Here is a 14,512-nt window from a genome sequence, read left to right as displayed (position 1 = left end):
TGTAAATTTTTATTTATTAAATACGTATAATGTCATTCAATTTCGAGTGCCACCGAATTCATAGAATGCATTGTCATCGACAATGAATCCATCTGCAGAGTTTCAACTTGATCGTATGTTCTTAAGTGGGTTAATTTCGACTTCCAAGATTCCACATCATTCATACACTCATTCAACAAAACAAAAGTGATATTCAAAATTCAAACAACACCGTTTATCGGTTTATCAAACCAGAGCTCTATCTGGTAGAATCACGTGTGTTTTCTGTATTAGCGAAATTTACAATGTTCAATGTTCTGGGAATATTTTATCGAACAAAGACCGAAGAACTTTCATTTTTCGATACGCCCGATTTAGGCCGCTAATCTTTTCAGCGCATAATATCTATTAGCTGTTGTGGTTATTATTTATTGTACAGCTAGTCTGTAGTATTGCTATTGATATTTCAATTAAATTCATTCAAACCTTTTATTACTTTAAAAAATATATCAATGAAAGTTAATTGTTTTAAAATGCGAAATCCGTGGAAGAGACGTAAACCTTTTGATTTTAAATCAATTAAATACAAAAACCGAAATATGTATAGATTTTTAAAGTAAATAACAAATAATTTAACAGTAAATAATAAATGCTCAAATCCCGGCGTGCGCAAGTAAATTTTGTTAATTTAATTCGAGTCGTGAAATACCACCATTCACTAATAGTGACTAGATCTGCACAACATACCCCAATTGGGGATGCCATAGTCTCCCTACTTGGGAGCAGTTGGGACTATTGTGTGGTTTTCACATAAAAACAATATATTATCGTCAAAAGATGCACACATCAAATTCAATATTCTACAGTCATTCAAGGCCATTGTATCCACAAGTTGCGACCTGATCAGCTGTTCCAAATATAATAGAAACAATGGAGATGAGCCATGATCCATTATTAATATGAAACCGCGAGCACGATCCGTGTCGCCAACATCGTTCATCCACAGTACATCAAATCACATCTAAAAACTACACACAAAATGCATATATTTAATTGCATAGCCTTTTTGATAGTCCGCGCAGTTTGGTTATAGCTAGGCGACAGTCACCATGCTTCCATGCCATACCTTTTAAATTTGTTTCTATTAGATTTCCTATGATTCTTGTCGTTACCATGATAACTTAACACAATGACAAATTTAAAAAGTGAAATAAAGTCATTAAAAGCGATGAAAAACCTAACCTACGTAACCTATTTAAGGCGATGCAATACGTAGTAATGCAAAATCATGTGTTTTTGGTTTGAAAATTTGGTCGCCTAGAAATGTTTCAGATGCTTTAAATATATTTATTTAAAGCATCTGAAACATTTCTAGGCGACCAAATTTTCAAACCGGTATTCAAATCGGTATTCCGCGAGTATAATACATCTTGGCCTTTGAAATAATCTAGTATTTTTTGCATATGTCTTTTTATAAGCCCAGAAAAAAATAATTTATAAGGCCTATGAAAACTGCTGTAAAGTTCAAAATTTCCTACTTACGAACCCATTTTCGGTTGTGGTTTTATTGTATAATGTGGAAAATTAAGTTATTTATAAAATGATCGTAAAACATTTAAATACTTTTGCCTGAACATGCACAAAATAAAATAAAAGGCAATTTTTGGCCATGTTTTTTTCTCTCCTAAATCAAAACAGCTGGATGGTGTTAAGCGGGAATTTAAGCCTTATCACCATCTACGTAAGGAGTGTTATTGATGGCGGCTCGATTCAAAATATTACACGACGTAGTGCATCGCCTTAATATAGTTTTTGTTTCATCATTTTTCAAGACTTAATATCATTTTTTAAATATGTGTTTAATTGTCACTGTGTTGAGTTGTGCGGTTATCATTCTTGTCTTTCTCGCACAGGAAACACGCAGTAACGTGTACTGGCAAACAATAATATAAGTTCATTGATATTGGTGCCGTGGCGCGTTTTAAAAATTGACCTATAGTTTTAATACCACGAATTTTCTTACACATGTAAACGCATGGTTATTTTACTCGGGCCCAGCGCGTGGTATACATAATTCATTAAATTAATAATGTTCTTCGAATATGGGCGTGTCTCACTAAATGTACAGTAACATCTATAACATTAGCCTCCACGCGGGAGATCACTGAACTCCGTACAAGACTGACCATTTGACATACATGTACGACATGTACGTGCTAAACTTATTCCTTATCCCCGACATACTGTGGTACCAGTGGCCGCTTGAAGGTACTCACAGAAATGGGTAGTGCGTTAAAAAAAGCGAAAATTTCAAATTCAGCGGTGAAAGATACGAGTAGGTACTAGCAATTGGCAATTTTGAAGCTTATACCGACCTTCTGGAATCGTATGCGAACTGTAAACTTAAGTGGCGCCCAAATCATTACAAACAATAATTACTCGCCTGAAGTAGGTATAGGGTTTTCCAATAAGAGGTGTTATTTTGATATTCAATCGTAAAAAATCAATGGTTTCGTTGCTTGTGTGGCACGGCGCCGTCTTGTTGAAAGTAAACGTTGTCCAGATCAATACCATCCAAATTCGGCAATAAAAAATCATTAATCATCTCTCGATAGCGCAATCCATTCACCGTGACTGTTGCTCCAGCCTCATTTTCGAAAAAGTAAGGTCAAATGACTCCGCCGGACCATAAACCGCACCAAACAGTCACACGTTGAGGATAGAGAGGCTTTTCAACAATAACTCTTGGGTTTTCCGAGCCCCAGATGCGACAATTTTGCTTGTTGACGAAGCCACCGAGGTGGAAATGGGCCTCATCACTCAAGATGATTTGCATTTGATTCACTCAAGTGAATTTTAATAATTTAAATGCGTTGTTGAAGCGTGTATCGTTCCTTTTTATTAATGGCGTAGTTTCTACTTGTCAAATGTCAAAAAATGACAGCTTCAAAAGTAACATCTACCGAAATAGCGGGCTATTCAAAATAACACCTCTTATTGGAAAACCCTATTCTAGCAATTGGCAATTTTGAAGCTTATATCGACCTGCTGGAATCGTATGCTAACTGTAAACTAAAGTGGCGCCCAAATTATTACAAGCAATAATTAGTCGTCTGAAGTATCAATACAAATTGAAAATATCTCCCGAAAAAAATAAATGCCACCGACGGAAATTGAACCCGCACCTTCTGATGTCCGGTCAGGTGCTCTGGATCACTGAGCTACGTCGGCTTATTTCCAACACGTCAAATAATTCAAATGTACTAGTACTTCAATCAATTATCCATAATGGCTCCCATTAAGAACTTTTTTCTATTGTTTTCAATGACCTTTTTTAATATTTCGATGTCATTATATGTTTCATAACCATGTTCCCAAAGATGTCAATAAAAATCGTACTAAACGCTTTAATTATAATTGGGAATTATTAATAGTTATTTCATAATCGGTATATCTCCTCTACATATAATTGTATATATATTTGTTAAGGCGATGCTCTACGTCGTGTAATATTTTGAATCGAGCCGCTATCAATAACACACCTTACGTAGATGGCGATAAGGCTTAAATTCCCGCTTAACACCATCCACCTGTTTTGATTTATGTAAGAAAAAAACATGACCAAAAAATGCCTTTTATTTTATTTTGTTGATGTTCAGGCACAAATATTTAAATGTTCGATCATTTTATAAATAACTTAATTAACCACATTATACAATAAAACCATAACCGACAATGGGTTCGTAAGTAGGAGATTTTGAACTTTAAAGCAGCTTTCATAGGCCTTATACATTATTTTTTTCTGGCTTATAAAAATACTGGATCATTTCAAAGGCCAAGATGTATTCTACTCACAGTATTTAATTAAAGCATCTGAAACATTTCTAGGCGACCAAATTTTCAAACCAAAAACATATGATTTTGCATTGCTACGTAGTGCATCGCCTTAATGAAAAAACTTAATGAGTAAAACCTCAAATTGTAATATTTAATCATTAAAGACAATATTAGCAACTCTCACACGAAAATTTTGAAATAGAAAAAGTTTCGGTCGCATCTAGAAATTGAACCCAGGACCTCAGCCTTGTCGAGGCTTTGCTTTGTGGTTTTAATCATTATATTATTAATCCTTGCGTAAAAAAGTCAATAGATGTCGCACATTAAAATCAATATCTATCCAAGACCCTTTCTAGATTGCATTTATTTAGGAAGAATCTAACAATCATCCGTACAGAAAGCAGCCGATAAAAGTATGCGTTAAGAAAATGAAGATTATATTGGTAGTTCTTAGTCGAAGTAAGATACAGTCAAAAATGATAGCTAAACCCTGGCAAGGCCGAGGTCCTGGGTTCAATTCCTAGATGCACCGAATCTTTTTCTGGTTTTTCTGTTTCCAATTTTTGTTTTAAGAGTAAGTTGCTAAATTGTTTTCAAAGATGAATATTTTTGTAGTTATTTTTTCACCATCCCTTCCAAATTGTATTGCTATTATAACCTAGGTATTGAATAATAATTAGGTACACCTAGCCTTCTAATGATGGACGATGTTAGATACATAGTAATTACTTCATTTGTAGGTTGCACAATAACTCAGTTGTAATTAGTTTTATGCGATAATATACTAATTGCTATTGTTCCAAGCAAGGTTTAATCATATTCTTGAAGGCTCGAGATTGCTGTTTATTATTTTCATTGCGTATAACTGTATTCAAGTATTTTATTCAAATTTATTTCGTCATTCTTAATAATAATCCTAGCTTAACATATCAGAGCCGTGTGCTATTATATACTGTTTCTTCGTTATTGTGTAGTATAAATAAGTAAATATTAGAAATTATAGATATTTAATCATGTAAGTCTTCAACATCACGAATACCGTGTCGCCGACACTGGCTATCATTTCATTCGCTCGAGTAAATACTTTTGTTTCTAATTTAATAAATATTACGTAAATGCAAATTTACGTAATGTGAACACTGCACAAGAGTCCCAAATGCTCCCAACCATCTGAAGCCAGTAAATCTTCGGCATAACCAATTAGGGTGTGTTATTAGGCTGAAGGTAGTGGGAAAATGAAGGATATTGTGGAAATGAAGGTAGGGAAGTACCTGGCTATTCGGAACTGGTCACAAAACAATGCTAAAGCCATTTTAAACAATGTTTCGATTTTGAACGGTGGTTTTTCAATAGATCACTTTTGTTTTTGATCATGAATGAATGTTAATCTTGGAAGCGGAAATTAACCCACTTCCCAACATCCGATCGAGCTGAAAATCGGCATATAGACTCGTTTTTTTTTTTTTTTATTTTTTTATAGTGAATACCTCACAAGAGTCCCAACTGCTCCCGTCTGGAGCCAGTGAGACTATGGCATCCCCAATTGGGGGATGTTGTGAGGCTGAAGGTAAGTGGGGAAGGAAAGAGGAAGGTGGGGAAGTAACTGGCTATTCAGATCTAGTCACTAAACACGGCTAAAGCCATTTGGAGCAACGTTTCAATTCTGAATGGTGGTCTTACACCAGGGCGATACTGGTAGTATCTTCCACTCTGGAACATGCCGCAAATATACTATATATTATTTTAATTAATTAATTGTGAAATAACACAAATTAATCAAATAAAATTTATTTGCGCACGCCGGGTTCGAACCCGCGACCTTCGGAATGGCAGTCCAATGCGTTACCACTGGACTATGCCGGCCGTCAAATGTCGTTGTCGATGATAATGACATTCTTAGTGGCAATCACGTACACACACGGACTTAACGCCTCTGAAATCGTATAACATTACAGCAGTTAATATACGAAATAAATGTAGGTCCCACCTGGTGACCAGAAAGGTACAAACCAAATTTTATTTTATTAAAAAAATTGATATATTATTGTTTAAGAAATTTTGTTTTTTAAGGAATGATGTACCCGTGTACCAATAAAAATTACCATATATTACCACTTTATTGTGCATATATCTGTAGACTTGATCAAAACTCAACAGACCGCCATTCGCCATTTTGAACTCCCGCCTGCGCATGCGCTAGTCTGTCACCCGTCTCCGCCACACACAAACAAAAAAATTCTCACGTTCAGCTGAACTCCTTTCGCTTTCAAAACGCCCCTAAAAACTAATAAACTCCACACCCTTTTAATTTAAAAATGGTTCGCGATAGTCACCCTTATTCTAAGCGCGTGTAGAGGTGTATATTGATGTTAAGTCAGCCTCTCGTGACAGAAGCCATTAGTTTTCTTTGACGGTGTGAGACACGCGAGGGGCGCAGGTTTAGTTGGCATTCCCACATGTCTCGAATAACGTCTGGTTATCATGAGAACGCACCTGTTTCTTGTGCCATTTCTAAAATGGTCGTACCACTAAGTGTTCCGCTGTAATCTTTTATGAGAACAGGAGAGATTATATCGAATCTGTAATGATGGTATTGACAACCAATTGCAATTCTCGCCAAAATAAAATGATTTTCTGCTGATTGCTCAAAAGCTGAATCAGATTGCGAATCGGCGTTTTGTATTGTTTGTATATTGCCCCCGCACTCCGAATTTCTACCGATCTATAGCAACGGTAGTCTTGAAAACCAAGAAAGGGTTATTTCACAGAATTTGAACAATTCATTCAAAGCTAATTTACAAGTTCTGTTTCAAGTTTTGTTATTATATCATTATTGACCGGGTGTTTCACAAAACTGAAATAATAACAGACCTTGAATGTAACTTTCACGGAATTTGAAATTTGACTTGAATGATGAAATGTTCAAATTCTGTGAAACAATCCGTCCTTAGTTTTTCTAAAAAACGTTCCTATAAAAACCTGTTTCTGTTCTGTTTGTTTTTAAAGATAATATCCATAAATTTGTAGAGTCGAAACCGTAATTACAACAGAAAAAAATCGCAATGTAGGCTCCGAAAAATAATTAAAAATACATTTTGTTCTGTTATTTAACATGTTACATTTTGATCTTTAAATGCAACCTAGGCATTTGTTAATATTATTAAATATTTTCTCAATTTTCACTTAATTTCACGTTTTTTTTAATATTAGCCCGCTCCCTCTAACATTCGTATTCACATATCTCCCTTTCAAACAATCTTCTTCTTCTTTTTGGACGCTTACACTTTTTGACGCTTTGACGCACTTTTCAAATATCAAAAAACTACAATGGCGCTGATAGCCATTTGATTATATTAATTTATGACAATGTTAGTATTTATACACAAGCTAACAACGTCGTGCGATTTTTCCATTTATATATTATTAAACCTGTAACTACTCATTAACCAATTTTTACGTCACTCTATTATTTTTAGAATCTCTTCACTGCCTTGGTATGAAGTAATTTAGAATACAATTCCTCTGCTACAAATCACATCAAATTAAAATTGAGAGAGTTCAACACAATTTTTTATGGTTTATCAATTTCAAAAGATCCATACCCATTGACTAAATTAATTATGTTATTTTAATGAAATTACTTGATTAAATCGACTTATCTTGCAGAAGAACCATGAGCTATTTGGTACTTTTATCCAGATTACTAAATGGCTTAATGGATATACCTGACTTAAGCAAACTAATAACGTTCCGAGTACCAAATCGTAGCACAAGACTTGCTGAGTAATTCTTTGTTCAATCATTTAAAACGAACTATTTTATTAATTCCACCTACATCACCCGGTATATCACCTGACTTAACTAAACTAATAAGGTTCCGAGTACCAAATCGTAACACGAGGCTTCCTGAGTTGTTCTTTGTTCATTCATCTAAAACCAACTATTTTATTAATTCCCCAGTAAATACCACGTAGGCTTGGAAATAAATTCGGTTCCCTTTGATATTTTCGTTTATTCTATACTAAAATTTAAATTAAACATCTTGTTACGCTAACATTATTATATTATATAATCCATAACTTACTATTTATGTAAATATTTAATTTATAATTTAGTGTTTCTTTTATGTTGAATTTTGTTTACTCCAGGCAGATATCAATACCTCCTTTTTCTCTTTTCTCTTTTTATATATGTGTTAAATTGATGTGTATTACGTTAAATCATTATCTTATTTTTTTATATTCTTTTGGTGCTGTATATAAAAATATTATTATTATGTTTATTTGAATGTACTATGTTATGTAATTAATTTATACTTGTTTTTGTTTATGTTTATATTTAAAGAGATACGTAGGTATCACTGTATTTATAGATCGCCAACGCCTTTGTAAAGCAAAAACAAAACAACCATAGATGATATCATATTGCAATGTTTTTGTTATGTTCATTCAATAGAGGGAAAAGTTCTAAAAAAAGCAGGCATGACCAAGTCGGTGCACTTTATAAAAAAATTACATTTGTTAATAATTTATTGTCGTGTGTCATGTAATGGAACTTGAATTTGAAAATTGAATCGAAATTAAATTATTAACTCTAAACTCTCCTGGCACTAATAATAACAAACTTTTCAGCGATATCGTTCGACCACTTTTTTTTGTAAGTTTTGCAAGCACAAACATACGCAAGCTGAACTTCATATTTGAAGATTTAAGTAGGTACTACCTTCATTGCCCAACTTGGTTTTGGATTATGAAATATAAATTTATAACCCTAATATTTTACAGCAATTCAAACAATTCACAACAACGGAATTGGAATTACCTACTCTTGGATTCTCTCTTGGTGAAGATACCTTGTAATGGCTTTAGAGGTGTTTAGTAAATAGATCCAATGTACTAATAATAATAAATATATAATAAAATATTATCATTTGTTATTTCGGCTACTGACATTATACCTAGCTATCTCATTCAAAATTTAGGCGTATTAGATCTATCAAAAAATTTATATATAAAAATGCAAAAATCATTTTACATGTAAGATAACGAAAGATTTTTTGAATATTTATGTTGATGGATCAGTAGGATTTATAGGCCCTGTTAGGAGTTCCGCCGAGCCGAACCCTCTGATATGAAAATATCTGGAGTCGGTGAATTATTTTCCCATTTGATCTCTGGTGAGTTGACGTGTTGTTCTTGTATTGTTTTGTATTTATTTTGCTTATACAATGCACTTGCATAATGTTTATTTACTAGATGATCATTTGTGGAAAAGTGTGTGGAAGGGTTTAGTTTTTCCTGTGGGGAAGATTTAACCCGGACATAAAATCGTAAAATTTAATATATATATATATATATATCAAACCAAACATCCTCTACCTCATCTACTTCCCCTCCCATGTCCTTTCAGCCTCAAAACATACCTAAACTGGGAATGCTGGGCAATTAGTTAGTTCGAACTTTACTACGATATTTTCGTAAAAAAACAAGCGATGCCAGAGCTCACTGTTTGATCGTTTTTGCTACTGCATCCACCAATCAATCAAACTAATAGATTTTCTGCATTACAATAGTGAAGGTTATGTTTTTTTCTGCTTATTATTGTTCATATGACAGCTGTTGCGTACCCCATCACGCTATCTAAACCATATACCAACTGAAACGTTTGTAAATTGTAGGTAACCAAGGCTCTCAAATGTAAATATAATATTATTTCAACCTGCGTATTAATTTGTTACCCTTCTTTGAGTCGTTCTACCTCGATACGGTCTGCTAATTTGAAGGGGAACTAGACACAGACAAGTGTATGTGTATGTGGATATCAGATATTATTACATTTTCTGTGAATTTCTGAAACCTTGCCGTCCAATGAAAACACAGACTTTACCGACTACACTCCGCGACGATCCAATACTTTTAAAACTCTTTCGAAAACCATCATTAAATCGAAGATTCAAGGTGTGTTCTAAAACAAGGAAAATTTATACAATACACGATGCTGCCTCATGCATCGCTATCATAAACAATAAAACAATGTGAGATATGGCATGAAAGCCAGCTGACCGTCGCTGAGGTACGACCAAACTGTACGGACTATCAAAATGGCTATGCAATGATAGTTACGCGTGTTTTGTGTTGGTAGAAATATAGTGGGGCCCCGCCGTGCGTTTATTTATAAACACATAATATAATACATGATATTTGATATAGACATTTACAGATTATATAAATATATAAAATCACCACACTAGGTGTAGTTGCGATTTTGTTATTTACTTTTTTTATACGCCCATTGGGCTTTGACATTGGATAGTTACATTGAAAAGTTAACATTTTTTTACATAACAGTTATAAATATAAACGATTTACATTGGATTAAATTAAAATGATGGCAACAATAATAAACTGAAATTATCAGAAATAAAATAAATGTTGACTAAATATTATCACTAATATTTAAATACTACGACAATTCATGTTCGAAACCTCTAATCCAGAGGTTCTCAACCTTTTTTTTGACATGTTTTAAACTTTTAAAGTATTTTTTTCTCTATCGCCACTCCCACACTACTCCACCAATTTTTCGCATTTTATGAAACTCGAACCTTTAAATTGCATACAACGTAAATCTCTTCAAAACGCTCTGGATTATCTAACGTGTTTATAAGTAAAGTAAGTACACAAAGTATGTCTTTCCCCCGAAGTCGTAGCGTTAGTGTACCTAGTGGTTAGAAGGAGGAAGCGCAACACGGCATAATAACCCGACAAACCAAAGTATTCAAAGATGGTAAGTTTTTAGATTTTCACGGCCAAAAGCATTTTTGTTGTTTGTTTTTGGGGTGTTATGCCGTGTTGCGCTAACTTAAGGAGTTAGCGCAACACGGCATAACACCCCAAAAACAAACAACAAAAATATTCAAAGATGGTTTGAAAGGGAAATATGTAAATACGAATGTTAGAGGGAGCGCGCTAATATTGAAAAACCTATAATATTTAAGCGAAAACGTTGAAAATATTTAGTAAAACACGACTCGTTTGAAATAAACCAAAAATCTCTCTACAAATGCTTTAGGTTCATAAAGATACATTTTTCATAACTATAACTTATTGAATAACAGAACAAAACGTATTTTTAATAATTTTCGGAGCTTACTTTGCGATTTTTTTCTCTTGAGGGAATTTCATATGATTAGCGTTTCGGCATAACAGATATATAGATATTATCTTCAAAAATAACATATGTATTTTTTTTTTGGGAACTTAAAAGCGAGAAATATGTTATGTATGCGGGGGCTTGAATACCAAAAAATATGCTTTAGATAAATTGAAAGTTTTCCTATCGTTTCGCTTGAGTAGAATACAAATAAAAAATAAACAAATTACTCAATAAAAAATTTAAATGTAAACTACAAAAAAATAACGCTTTTACTTAAAAAAAATAAAGTATTATAGCTAAGATTATCTGTGACAGTTTCACTTGATTAACTTTTTTGTTTTCATATAAAATTATTTACAAAATAAATAAAAACCAGTTTTGTGCTTGAAATCGAACGTTTCTGGACTTGTTTGTCAAACGATTTTAATGCTTATTACCTATAATATAAGGTATACCAAGAATATACACATTTTTGGCTTGTAGCTTCCTCTTAACTCTCGATCGCTCCAGAGTTTAACTCGCCTACTCGTGGGCGTATTGCCCAGGTTGAGATTCACTGCCATAAACCAACATAATACATTATACGAGTAGTGAAAAATAATTGGTTACTCGTATTTCGTAGGTACGGCTCCGTGTGTCTGATATAATGGCGGTGGCAGCAATGGCGATGTGACGGAGAAGGGGACAGACTTCCACTTCCTTTTCCATTTGTTTACATCCGGAGGGGGCCGCCGCACAGTGGGCTGATAATCGCCTTTCATAGACATAGAGACTTGAATTTTCAAGGGTTTTTTTTGGCTAGAAATGGATTCTGCTGAACATTATTATGCTATAAAATTTCGTATGTAGCAATTGCGTGTACAAATGAAGGAGTTATCATATTTTTAAGAAAAATTTGTATGGCACTGACATTAAATATGAGGCTATCTTTGGAATCATAAAGTTGGCCATTATATCCTTACACACAGATATACTACTATTTATTTGTATTTTTTTGACATACTTCGTATTGTGGCGCAACTTGCGCTTTTTTTTAAATCCTCAAAGTTGAAAAAAAAACTTTTTTTTGTTGATGATTCATTTTAATGCTTAAATGCTTAACATATGAGTATGCTTTGTCTAGTTTACTATATTTTATTTACACTGAAAGCCAAAAATTTTTAAGCCAGATTTTCAGCCCACTGTGCGCCGCGTCGCCAGACGAGGTGAAAATGGATGGAACTGGTCTGCGCAAATGTACCTCACATTTGTGTACTGTGGCAATACTTCTGTAACGATCCGATACCTAAAGCCATGTATGAAAAAGGAAAACCTAATGTAACTAATCAAGTAAGCTTCACGCAGTTTCCCGCAGGGGTAAACAGAGAGGATAGACTGCCACGCATCTGTCTTAGTACTTACACTCTCCTTGCGTAATTCCCATTTATACATCGTCTCATACATACCCTTCCGTTATTCTTATTACTGACCATAGAGCTACAATTAGATGCGCTAAAGCGTACTAATATCTTGTTGAAACTTGTTCCACTATTAAAGCGGTGCAAGTAGACCGGATTCGGTAGTTTTAGTTAGAGCGTTGGAAGAGTTGGAGGTAAAAAGCGGAACCTATTTTTTCGCTTCATGTTTCATCTAAATATAACTACTGATAATAACAACTTGTTCCAGATACCACACGGCAGAACAGATGTGGCAATACTGTAAACTATCTTACCAAATGTTATGAATGTCAAAATAAGCAATCTTGTACTGTAAATTGTTAAGTAATCTGTCGTACGATGGATAAAAATAAATCTGACTAATGTCTCCAAACCTTCTATGCGTCATTTTCTTAATCTTATCCACAACCATGTCAGCCTTATATTCTTTCCGAATCTCCACAATTTTAACACGGTCATACATGGTTTTACAACACAGCCTTTTTAAGTACTTTTATTTTCTTGGAAAACTGCACAATAGTCCCAACTGCTCCCAACCGTCTTAGCCATTAAAACAAAGGCATTCCTATTTGGGATATGTTGTGAGGCTGAAGGTAGTGGGTTAAGGAAAGAGATGGGGAAGAAGAAGGTGGAGAAGTAACTGGCTTATCAGATCTGTTCGCCTAACACGGCCAAAGCAACATTTCAATTCTAAATGGTGGTCTTAAGCAGGGCGATACTAAGAGTATCTTCCAGTCTGGAACGTGCCGCAAATACTGTATATTATTTTGAATGAGTAATTTGTGAAATAAAACAAATTAATCAAATAAAATTTCCTTGCGCACGCCGTGATTTGAACCCACGACCTTTAGATTGCTAGCCGAAAGTCTTACCCTTCGACCACGGAGGCCGTCAATATTTCATATTTCCTCTGCCATTCCCTGTTCCACGTCTCTCTGCCTTACATCAGGGTTGGTATAAGAACTCCATTGTGAAATGGTAGCTTGGTTTTTACGTCCCGCTTCTCCGAATCGGGTTTTGACCATACGTCATAAGTAACCTTGAACCTCTGTTCAAACTCTGTCGGGTATTACGGCTTTACAGTGTACCCTCAGATACATAATTAAATACACAAGTTCGTAACCAAATAAGGTAACTTGATTTGAGCATTGCGAGTACACAGCAAAACATGTTATTATAATATAATATCGCTCTATAAAACAGTGATAAATCAAAAACTAATCTTGTCGCCGTAGAAATCAAGGGAGTTAAGCCACAAATTCCGTAAAAGAAAGCCAGAATCGTAACGACGTAAGTAAAGCAGCCGTGCAAAAAAAATATGCGACGCGGCCCTGATGTATTCGATAGACCTACGGATGATTTTGCCCTGTCAAATCTCTAAAATAAAATGGGAATATTAACGACGTTTCCATGATAACTTAACACAGTGACAATTCAACACACCTTTAAAAAGTGATATAAAGTCATTAGAAACGATGAAAAAAAAATTTAAACCTAACCTGACCTACTTAACCCAGTTAGTAAAGTTTTTGTTTCATCACTTTCCATGACTTTATATAACTTTTTTTAAATGTGTCGGCGTAATGGACGGACCTACGGTCGGCTTTGACCTACCAGGCAAGAGTTTATTTTAGTTATTTCTGATGAACGTATTACTAAAATCTCAAATGTTCTAGAGGGATTCCTCGCGAAGTTATTAATGCATCGTCTAGGAAAATAAAATCTGGTGCTTAGCGATAATTTTTAGTTGAAAAACGTTTTATAAAATTTTAAAACCGTTTTATATAAAATATTTTTTATTATAAGGTCCTATTTTTATTAATCTTATATATAAATAACTTACATCCGTTGGGATCCCCCTAGAAACATTTGAGATTTTAGTAATACGTTCATTAGAAATAATAAAAATGTGAGCGTCGAGCAAATCCCCGCTATTCTCCTTCCCGTTAGAAGTTTTATGTTGCCAAAGCATTTTAAAACCATCAACGATGCATGCATAAGAGGCCTAACTCCTTTGATCAAGAAATATTAACACAGATAATTTAAAAAATACTGTTTTTATAGTTATTCAACCAAAAAGATAACACTACACATTATCTATGTTT

At 34.2% G+C, this 14,512-nt stretch overlaps 1 protein-coding gene across 3 annotated transcripts in view; it reads left to right on the top strand.

Moving 5' to 3' along the window:
* The window catches only part of LOC149414820 (uncharacterized), a 399,189-nt gene that overhangs the window by 124,719 nt on the left and 259,958 nt on the right, over positions 1-14,512 (top strand). The gene's annotated exons all lie outside the window — the stretch shown is intronic.

Source organism: Hesperophylax consimilis, chromosome 19 (assembly GCF_061612785.1).
Source record: "Hesperophylax consimilis isolate HC1 chromosome 19, BYU_Hcon_1.0, whole genome shotgun sequence".
NCBI lineage: Eukaryota > Metazoa > Arthropoda > Insecta > Trichoptera > Limnephilidae > Hesperophylax > Hesperophylax consimilis.
The sequence above is the reverse complement of the archived record's forward strand: the minus strand, read 5'-3'. Positions and strand labels throughout refer to the sequence as shown.